Here is an 11,009-nt window from a genome sequence, read left to right as displayed (position 1 = left end):
CAGATAATGAGAGGCTATCGTTATCTTTATCTACTTTCAGCACACATCTCCCATCCTGAGTGATCCCTCCAACCATCATTGACTTAGTGATCCCTTCTCAATCTCAGCTGCCTTCTCCCCCAGCTCATGAGGCAGGCTTTCAACCATGGGCAATCTTCCTGGCCCCGTCTCTACTGTCCTTGGGTATTAGTCTTATATTATGATATTTTATATTCCACAAATGAGTGCAGTCATTCTGTCTGTTCCTCTCTTTATGACTCATTTCACTTAGCATGATACTCTCCATGACCATCGACTTATAATCAAATTTCATGACTTCATCTTTTCTAACAGCTGCATAGTATTCCATTGTGTAGATGTACCAAAGTTTATTTAATCAGTCATCTGTTCTGGGGCACTCGGGTTCTTTCCAGATTCTGGCTACTATGAACAGTGCTACAGTGAACATACGGGTGCAGATGTCATTTCTACTGTGCTATTTTTTTTTCTTTTTGGGTCACAACCGGCAATGCACAGAGGTTACTTTTGGCTCATGCATTCAGGAATTACTTCTGGGGACCATACGGGATGCTGGAAATTGAACCCGGGTCAGCAAGGCAAACACCCTACCTACTGTGCTATTGCTCCAGCCCTCTACTGTGATTTTTTGCACCCTTGAGATATATTCCCAGGAGTGGTATTGCTGAGTCATATGGAAGCTCAATTTCTAGTGTTTTAATGAATGCCATATTGCTTTCCAAAAAGTATGGACCAGTCGGCATTCCCACCAACAATGAAAGAGAGTCCCTTTCTCCCCACATCCTTGCCAGCACTGGTTGTTCTTGTTCTTTTTGATGGTATGAGATGTGGTGTAAGATGATATCTCATTGTTGTTTTGATTTGCATCTCCCAGATGATTAGCCATGTAGAGCATTTTTTCATGTGCCTTTTGGCCATTTGTATTTCTTTTTTGAGGAAACTTCTGTTCATTTCTTCTCCCCATTTTTTGACGGGGTTGGAGGTTTTTTTCTTGTACAATTCTACTAGTGTCTTGTGTATCCTGGATATTAACCCCTTATCAGATGGGTATTAGGTAAATATTCTTTCCCATTCCATGGGCTCTCTCTATATCAGTATTATTTATAAAAACCAAAAAGCAAAAGCAAAACTCAAATGTCCATCAAATAATGACTGGATAAACCAAATGTGGTGTCTCCAGACCATAGGATATTCCTTCATCATAAAAAGGGATTGGTACATGTGTTGTGGCTGATCTTTAAAAATAGTACGTAAAGTGAAAGAAGCCAGCCAAGGGGGGAATATATTGAGCAATTTTTTTTATTTAAAATGACCAGAAGAGCAAATCTACAGAGACGGAAAGTAGGTTATGGGTTGCCAGACATTGGGAGGGTAAGGGGAATGGAGAGTTAAGGGGGTGAGCTTTCTTGTGGGGTGATGAACTATTCTAAACTGGAATTGTGGTGAGTTACCCAACTCTGTGATTATACTGCAAGCACTGAGTTGTCTACTTTAAATGGGTGGACTTTATGATATGGTGATTATATCTCAATAAAAATGTTTTTAAGAAGCTGGAGAGATAGTGGGGTTTTTTTTTTTGAGGAAGCCTGGGTTCAATTTCCACACTCCCTTCAGCACCATAAGGAGTATAGCCCCTGAGCACTGCCGGCTGTGGGCCCCCAAGACAATGTTTTTCAAAATGATAGTAATTTAGAGAGTGTGATTACAGTTTCATTTTAAAAAGACAAATAAAGGGGTCAGAGAAATAGTATAGCCAGGTGGGTGCTTGCCTTGCTTGTGGCCAACCCAGGTTTGAACTCCAAAACCCTACATGATCCCCTGAGCACAGCCAAAATGATCCCTGAGTGCAGAACCAGGAGGAAGCCCTGAGTACAGCTGGGTGTGGCCCAAAAACCAAAAACAAAAGACAAATAAATGATGTGGAATGAAATAGAAAGCGGAAAAATAAATCCAAATGATGAGAAATATTTTACCCATGCCAGAGCTGGCTCTGCAAATCACTGGAGGAAAGCATTGATTCTTTAGTAGACTTGAATTTGCATCAATTTGAAAGTGGAAAAACTGAAAAATCCGAACTCAGATACATCCTGAAGTCAACTCAAAGACTTAAGTGTGAAAAGTCAAACTATAGAGATAAAAATTAAATGATATCTACATTATGTAGGGAAGGAAAAGCTTTCTTTAACACACAGAGCACTGGTTATAATGACATCATTTCCATTTTATTACTTTAAAATGAAGTTCTAAGCACAGAAGCATTAATTCGAAGTGAAACACCAGATATAGATGTACACCTATGCTCACTGCAGCCAAATGTCAGCAAATCCTTGGACATTGATGTTACCCGGGAGCAGAAGTACTAGGGAGCAAAGGGAGAAAGCTTCCAGAGGCCATGGTGGGGGGTATTGGTGCTGTGGTGGTGCACGTGGTGGGTGGTGACATATATTTATAAGAAGTGAAACTGTACCCCCAAAACACTGACAGACTTGTAAAGACCCAATAGCGGAGTCTAGGAGTCTTGCCCAATGGTCACGTGACGAATTCACGTGAGGTCCTGGGCTAGAGGCCTTCCACTCACTCAACAAAGACACACTCAGAAAAGTAAAATAGGAAATAACAGAGTAACGTAGATATTTTCAAGGATTTTTAAATAATATATGACCAATGAATCACTAATATCAAGAATATATAAAGATATCTATGAATCAACGAGGAAAGGGCAAGTAATCAAGCAGAAAATGCGTCTCCCACCAAAAAAAATAACAAAACAAAACACAAAACCCCCAAAACTATACAAGCATGTGACAAAAGCGGAAGCAATAAATATGTGAAAGATTCTCAGTGTTATTTGTAATTGGGGCTATGTTCAAAGTTCCATAGCTTTGACATGCACAAAATCGGTGACTTAAAATCTAAAAATATCGCTCTTTCTGCAAGCCTCTGGCATCCTTGCATCTGAGTGACCCTGTGCATTCCTATGGAGCTTGTGATAAAATCATGAAACAGTTTGAGGTTTTTCTCTGCTCCATCCAAAGCAAGGCTATAGAAATTCCAGACAATTGGAAAAAAGGAAAATGAATAAATTAAAATATTACACTTTGTGGAGTGTGTAGCAACGTTAATCTTCAATCATTGCTGCATGCCTGATCAAAACTTAGTGTTTTCAGATTTTGCTGGTCCACTTTGAAAAAAAAATTGAGATTTCAAGTTAAACTTAAATAATTTGAAAAAAAGATATTCAGCTACCATGGGGATGCTTGTTGCAATAATGCTCTCATTCTTAAGGGATGGGTTATCGAACTTTGTATGGGGGAAACATGAGCACAAAAATGTATAAATCTGTAACTGTACCCTCATGTTGACTCACTAAAAATAAACTATTAATAAAAAAAATAAAAAATAATGCTCTCATTCTTGCTTATTAAAATTTATAGCATACAGGAAAAGAAGCTATGGGGAGTTCTTTTTTAGCACTGTTAAGTATCACAAATTTTACTTATGCTTTGCTAATGTTGAGGCAAAAGAGGTGTACCCAGAATGCTGCCATTTTTTTTCCCAATAGAAAGTTCTTCCTGAAGTTCCTTCTACTAAGAGAGAAATAACTCACGAATACTGCTACTTTATCAGGACAAGCTACACACTTAGGAACATTATCATTCTTCTTTGTTCAAGAGACATTGGTTGCATTTTTTAAAACTTTTTTGTTGAATCACTGTGAGATAGACCATTACAAAGCTGTTCATGATTGGATTTCAGTCTTACAATATTCCAACAGCCATCAGTACACCAGTGTACATTTCCCAACACCAGTATACCCAGGTTCCCTCCCATCACCTCCACCCCTACCTCCTTCCTACCTCTATGGCAGGAGCTTTTCGCTTTTCTTCTCTCTCTCTCTCTCTCTCTCTCTCTCTCTCTATATATATATATATATATATATATATATATATCCTCTCTCTCTATCTCTCTGTCTCTGTCTGTCTGTTTATGTCTCTGTCTCTGTCTCTCTCTCTCCACACACACACGTTGGTTTCTTTGGTTTTTGGTTTTTGTTTTAGGACCACACCTGGCAATGCTCAGGGGTTACACCTGGATCTGCACTCAGGAATTACTCCTGGTGAAACTTGGGGATCCTATGGATGCCAGGGATCAAACCCATGTCAGCCATGTGTGAGGCAAATGCCCTATCCACTGTATTATCGCTCCGGCCCCTCATTCATATTTTTCTGTCCAATAATGATCACAGAGGGGTGGAATGAAAGAGTTTTTCTTTTCAGTACCATTGTATAACCAAAAGCTATATGTGAGTTACTGGGATACCCAGTAACTCAAAACAAAATACTGATAAAATTAATAATTGCATGCAACATGTAAGAAAATTTTCTTCACTTAGAGAGACTTTACTTATCAGGAAGAAAGAGCTCAATAAATAATAAAGGCCAGACATCCATAGATATATCCTAGTGAATTTTCTGAATTCCAGAGAAAAAGGGGAAAAAAATCAAGAAAACCTTTGAAAACAAAGAGGTGCCATACACAAAAGAATCCAACTAGCAGCAGGGTTCTTATACACTGAAATTGTAAAGCATTGAAATATCTATAAACTGTGGAAGAAAAAGGTTTGCAACCACAAGTTTTTAACCTCTCGACCAAGCTAGCACGTGTCAAGGTGAAAATAGATCTTACGAGGGAGTCAAGGCCTTAGAAAGAATGTAACCCTCATAGCAGGCACGAGGGAACAAACAAAAGGTCCACATCAATCAATTTTTTTCGCATAGAGACGTCAAATGGGGAAAGATAAAACTGAACAAGAAACAGCAGTAGCAATAAATTTTGCGGTGCCATCTAAATGGATTATGATAACATGACAGAGATTTGTAATTTAAGAGATAAGAAAGGATTGTTGAAATAGAAAACAGAGCAGAATTCATGACCAAATGTTAATCATGAAGAAAATATATCAAATGTCTATGAAGCAAAATTCTATGGAATACAAACACATAAATTCATACAACATTTGAAATACAAAGAAACTGCATAAAACACCCCTTGTGGTGGGAACATTTAGTATATATTTAAAAAAAAATAAGGGGCTGGGAGATGCGTGCTGAAAGTAACTAAAGGAACAAACATGATGGCCTCTCAGTATCTGTACTGCAAAGCAGAAGGTCCCAAAGCAGAAAGAGAGTAAAAAGGAAATTGCCACAGAGGCAAGGGGTGGGCTGGGGTGGGCTGGGGTGGGCTGGGGTGGGCTGGGGTGGGGTGGAGGTGGCAGGAAGTGTACTGGGAACATTGGTGGTGGGAAATGTACACTGGTTGGATAACATTGGGTTGTCCTTGCTCCTCCCACAGGGAGCTTAAGGTTTATTGAGCTGCTCCCAGTGCCCCTGAGGCACACCCAATTCCATCAAGCACTAACAATCCTATATTGCCTTTCTGTTTTCTTTATGTCATTTGCATGCCCTTTTTGTATAGACACAGGACAGGAAGACGGTTGATGTCATGCTTTTGTAACATAAGAGTTAAGTGACTCCAAATGATATTTACTCCTGGGTGGCCATTGTATTTACTTGACTTAAGCCTCAATTGCCTTTAGTTCCTAGCACTCCAAAAGCGGGGTCCCAACAGAGGGACTGGATGGACCCAGGACAAGCTATAGGCTACCCTGGCATCGAAAGGGGACAAGCTAAGCACCATAAGTATAATAACTTAAGAGCATAGTCATGGAACAAACTGTCATGACCCAAAAAAGAAGTAACTGAATAAGGACTCTGCTGGGGTTAGGAAAGATTAACCTGGCCTGAGGACTGTGGTCTGGGATATGTAGCAAAATGTCCCCAGGAAGATCCAACCTTTAAGTTTAATATATCTTACTGTGTTCATACAAAATGACCAGAAATATTATAAGAAGTAAATTTACTATGATTCTTTAATTACTAGCTGAGGAACAGAGAAAGCAATACACCCTAGTTGGAATCCCACCCTTGACTGGATCTCCTAGTAATCTGGAGTGCTGAACCCTTAGATGAGATTTTGTCCTTGAGTTAATCTCCGAGAACTTCCTCTGAAGTGGTGGCTTTACCTCTGTTTGTTATGACAATGTTCAACCCCACCTGTGTGTACCCCCACTCTTCATGATTGCTATATAACTATGCTGTAAGGGGAAAGAGAAAACTATGAGACTACAACGAGACAAGGAAGGGATATAACGAGGTAGGGTACTTTGATCTCTATGAGGAGAATAGCAGGACAGAATTATGATGACTGGATCTACAACAGTCAGAGAGTCTCTTGAACGTGCGCCTGACTGTCTTCCCTGGGGCCTCTTGTAGAGGGTGGGCTCCAGCTTCCCTCCCCGCCCCGAGCAGCACTCCCGCAGCCGAAGACCTCCAGAGCCTAGCCACAGCCATGCTCAAGGCCCCTCTCCACATGTTCGGACGAGCCTCACACATGAAGGTACCGGCAGAGGAACCCAGGTGTGTGGGACCCGGGCCTGAGACCTCTGGACTGGGCCTCTTCTGCCCAGATTTCCCATTTTCCAGTAGCTGGGTGGTCGCACCCAGGGACTGCCCCCAGGGACTGCCCCCGGCACCGTGTAATCCCACCAAGGGCCGACACCCAGAGACTTAAAACCAAGCTCCCGGAGATCTTATAGCCTACTTCTCCCTCTGGGAGAACCTGGCAAGCTACCAAGAGTTTCCTGCCCACATGGGAGAGCCTCGCAAACTCCCCATGGTGTATTCATATGCCAAAAACAGCAAAAATGCTGGGTCTCATTCCCCTGACTCTGAAAGAGCCTCCAATGCGGCATCGTTGGGAAGGATGAGTAAAGAGAGGCTTATAAAATCTCAGGGCTAGGATGAATGGAGACGTTACTGAGACCGCTCGAGAAATTCGACGATCAATGGGATGATGATGATGATGATGATGATGATGATGATGATGATGATGATGATGATGATAGATCTACAACCAAGACTATGACTACGATTGTGCTGTAAGGTAGAGATCGGACTATGCTGGGGAGGAGAGAGAAATAAACTGATTACCAACCAGCCTGGGGCCTAGGCCCTGTTCCTCCATCCCTGGTGCTTTGTCCATCCGCCTATCGCCTGGGGAGGAGGTTCTTAGCCACCGAACGCTCATGTCCTGCGTGTGCCCACACCTTTCTATTGAAACTTACAGTGGAGAGATGGGTGTTCAATCATTGTATGACTGAAACTCAATCATGAAAGCTTTCTAACTGTACCTCAAGGTGATTCACTAATAAAAGAAAAACATAATCTGGGGAAAAATTTTATTGCATTTAGGTCTACTTTGGTAGCTTTGAACCTATTTTATGAATAAATTCTAAAGTGCTCAAAATTTTAAAATTTTTTTTTAAAAATTAAGGGGCCAGGGGCTGGAGCAATAGCACAGCAGGTAGGGCATTTGCCTTGCACACGGTCAACCCAGGTTCCATTTCCAGCATCCCATATGGTTCCCTGAGCACCGCCAGGGGTAATTCCTGAGTGCAGAGCCAGGAGTAACCCCTGTGCAACACCGGGTGTGACCCAAAAAACCAAAAAAAAAAAAACAGACAAAAAACAGGTCAGTCTCAGGCAAGGCAAATCCCCTACCCGCTGTATGATCTATTGCTTGCCTAGTCCCTAGCTTCTTCTTAATCAGTGGATTATAACCACATAGCTAAAGGGGTGGCAGGGAAGGTGATGAAAAATGTGAAAACACTTAAAGATTTCCGAGTGTGAAACAACCACAAATGAATGTGAAATCAACAGCATCATGAAGCCGAGGTGGGGAAGGAGGAAGGGAGGAAGGGAGGAGGGGAAGAAGGGAGGAAGGGAGGAAGGGAGGAAGGGAGAAAGGGAGGAAGGGAGGAAGGAAGGAAGGGAAGAAAGGAGGAAGGAGAGAGGGAGGAAGGGAGGATTTTTACTAAATGATAAAATAAATCTGGGTCCAGGAATGTGCTTCACGAGGTTGAGCCCAAGCCTTGCCTATGCGTGGTTCTGGGTTTGATCCCTGGCAATGCATTATCCTGCATGAACACAGCTTGGTGCGTTGGTCCTGTGGATTCTGAGCACCACACAGCTCCAGCATCTCTGTAAGTACCGTCCCCCCGAAAAATAATAAACCTGAAGAAACTAATAAATGAAAGCTAATAACAATGTGAAAGTTAATAGAAAACCAAAAAAGTTTTAAGATTTAAGAGTTCTTGGTATTATCTGTTAAATAGCCAAATCTTTGAACTTCTGTTGAAAGAAAAATAAGAGGAAAGAAAATAGGCAATATTCAGGAGGAGAAAGAAGATAATAACCAGAAATGGAAGTGGATACAGTAATTATAAAAGAATACTCTGTATATCTTTATGGCAAAACACTGAAAATCTCGAAGAGTGATACTCAACCTTGATGCATGCTGATCTCCTGAGGACCATGGAAAATGCCCGATGCTTCAGCCCCCCTCCTAGACATTCTAGTTTACGGTCTGGAATATGGCCTGGGCACTGGGAAGTTCAAGGCTTCCCTCGCATGATTCCTATGTTCACCGAAATTGAGAGTTACTACTTCTTCAAGGCCTCGGGTCCAGTCACAGTATCTCTAAGGTGCTTGTCAGAAATGCAGAATTGGAGCTGGAGATATAGTACAGAGGTTAGGGAGTTTTCCTTGCACGCAGCCGACCGGGGTTCAATTCCCTGCATCCCATATGGTCCCCTGGATACCATCAGGTGTAATTCCTGAGTGCAAAGCCTGGAGTAACCCCTGTGCATAGCCGGGTGAGACCCAAACAGAAAAATAAAGTGCAGAATTGCAGGCCCCACCACAGACCAGTAAAATCAGAATAAGCATCTTGCCTCAGGTGTCATGTAAGTACGTGCATAAATGAAAAGTACTGGTAGAAGAAAAATGGAAGATTTCCAAGGGATACCAAAAATCAGATCATGGGGGCCAGGAGGATGGCCCAAAGGGCTGGCAAACACTTTCAATGTGGAAGATCAGAGTTCACTTCCCACACCATAAGGTCTCTCAGCACCGAACAGAGAATTGAGCTCCCCCCAACACTGCTCAGTGTCACCTCAAAACAAAACAAAAATCAGATGTCTCTGATTTTTATACCATTATAGATTACAGAACAGCTTTCAGGTTTATTTTATGGGGTTAGCATTGCATTCATGTTCAAATTTGATAATAACAAGAAAACAAAACAAGACAAGGCACAAGAAAATAAAAGAATTAAGAACACGTATAAAAATTCTAAGTAAGGGGCTGGAGCAATAGCACAGCAGGTAGGGCGTTTGCCTTGCACGTGGCCGACTGGGTTTGATTTTCAGCATCCCATGTGGTCCCCTGAGCACTGCCTGGAGTAATTTCTGAGTGCATGAGCCAGAAGAAACCCCTGTACATCGCCAGGTATGACCCAAAAAGCAAAGAAAAAAAAAAGAAAGAAAAAAAGTTCTAAATAAAATACTAGTCAATGTAAGTAACAATATTTAAATAATTAAAGAATTTAAGGATTTAAAGAACAATAAAAACTGCCTGCACAGAGAACTTTTATCTCCAAAGAACGAATATAGTGTAGCTTTCAAATGATGAACAACGCAATTTGATAGAATTCATTACATCAGGAAACAATCCAGCCATTCCATCACTAGGTTGATAATGAGTCAGTTCCGTTGAAGCAATGAATGCGGTGCACCTGAGGGCTAGTACAATGGGTAGGGCACTTGCCTTGCTCGTGTCTCACCTGGGTTGAATCCCTGGCATCACATGTGGTCCCTTGAGCCCTCAGGAGTGATCCCTGAGCACAGAGCCAGGAGTAACCCCTGAGCACCGCCGGGTGTGATCCCCAAACAAAACAAAACAAAAATTAAGGTGGTGACTGTTTCGATTGTGAGCTCCTGTGCACAAATGCCCAAGCTAAAGAACAATGGCGTGACCTTGGAAGAGGACAAGGGTCCAAGTGAACATAACACAGAACTTCCTTTTACAGATAGGCTCCTCAGGCAAGAGGTCAAGCTAGAAAGAGACTGCAGGACACTTGGCGGGGATGGGAGGCAGGGGGGTGGCAACTCCAAGGACTTGGCCGCACAGGCCACCCCCTGGCAGAGGCGGCAAACGACCCTGGCACTCGGGCTTCCTGTAAGGACTCATAGGGCTGCAGATTTCCTGGAGCGGGCAAGCTGGCGTGTTCCTGAAGAAAAGAGTAATCCCCCACCTGAAGAACCTTTGCCAGGGTTGGTAATGAAGGCAGTCAGGGGACCGGAAAGTATTCTCCAAACACAGCTTAGTCAGGTGGAAGCCAGAGTCAAGTTCCATTCAAGAGCAGGGTCTTGACCCACGGGCTGGAGGAGAGCAGAGAGCCCAGCACGCTGCTCTGATGAACCAAGAGGGGTTCAAGTTGTGCAGGCTTACCCCAGGCCCCACCCGGGGGGTGTGGAAGGAAGCCTAGCAGCCTCTCACGGTTTGGTTGTTTCAGGTTCCTTGTCTGACTTGTAAAAGGCTGCTGTGTCTTTTACTACTCTGTGAAGACTTTTGACCTTTCCACAAACCTTTAGTTTTGGTAAGCGGTAGCAATGGAAAACTCGGCGGGTAGCACAATTGCGTTAGTGAACTCTTAATGGGGAGTTTGTTCATGGCTCTTACTAGTAGTTCTGCTTGCCCACAACACGGACCCAGGGACACTGCTAGACCCTAGATTATCATGCATAGCGTGAGTATCACTTATCTGATCTGCTTCTGATAACGTCAAAGTGTTCTCAATGAATAAAAGGCCTTCAGGAAGCCTGTGGTTTGGCCAGCTGGTAGCGCCAGGCGTTGCAGTTCTCAGTAGTCTGAGTGCCGGATGCTGCACACAGCGTTTCATTCAGCAACGGAAAGATGAGGGTTTAAACACTTTGTTCACAAGGGAAAAAAAAGGGGGGGGGAATGGTTGTGGGATGCCCTTAGTGTGGGTGTGGAATATTTGTGAATTCATTTATGTTGAGTTACTGTCTA

The 11,009-nt window shown here is 42.7% G+C and overlaps 1 non-coding gene across 1 annotated transcript; it reads left to right on the top strand.

The window, feature by feature from the left end:
• Positions 1-2,948: 2,948 nt before the first annotated feature.
• On the top strand, positions 2,949-3,079 carry LOC129400694 (small nucleolar RNA SNORA9). Its single transcript, XR_008627881.1, has one exon. It is a non-coding gene; the product is annotated as a small nucleolar RNA SNORA9 (small nucleolar RNA).
• The last annotated feature ends 7,930 nt before the right edge of the window (positions 3,080-11,009 follow it).

Source organism: Sorex araneus, chromosome X (assembly GCF_027595985.1).
Source record: "Sorex araneus isolate mSorAra2 chromosome X, mSorAra2.pri, whole genome shotgun sequence".
In the NCBI taxonomy this organism is placed as follows: Eukaryota; Metazoa; Chordata; class Mammalia; order Eulipotyphla; family Soricidae; genus Sorex; species Sorex araneus.
Note: the sequence above shows the minus strand (reverse complement) of the source record. Positions and strands in the feature narration are given on the sequence as shown.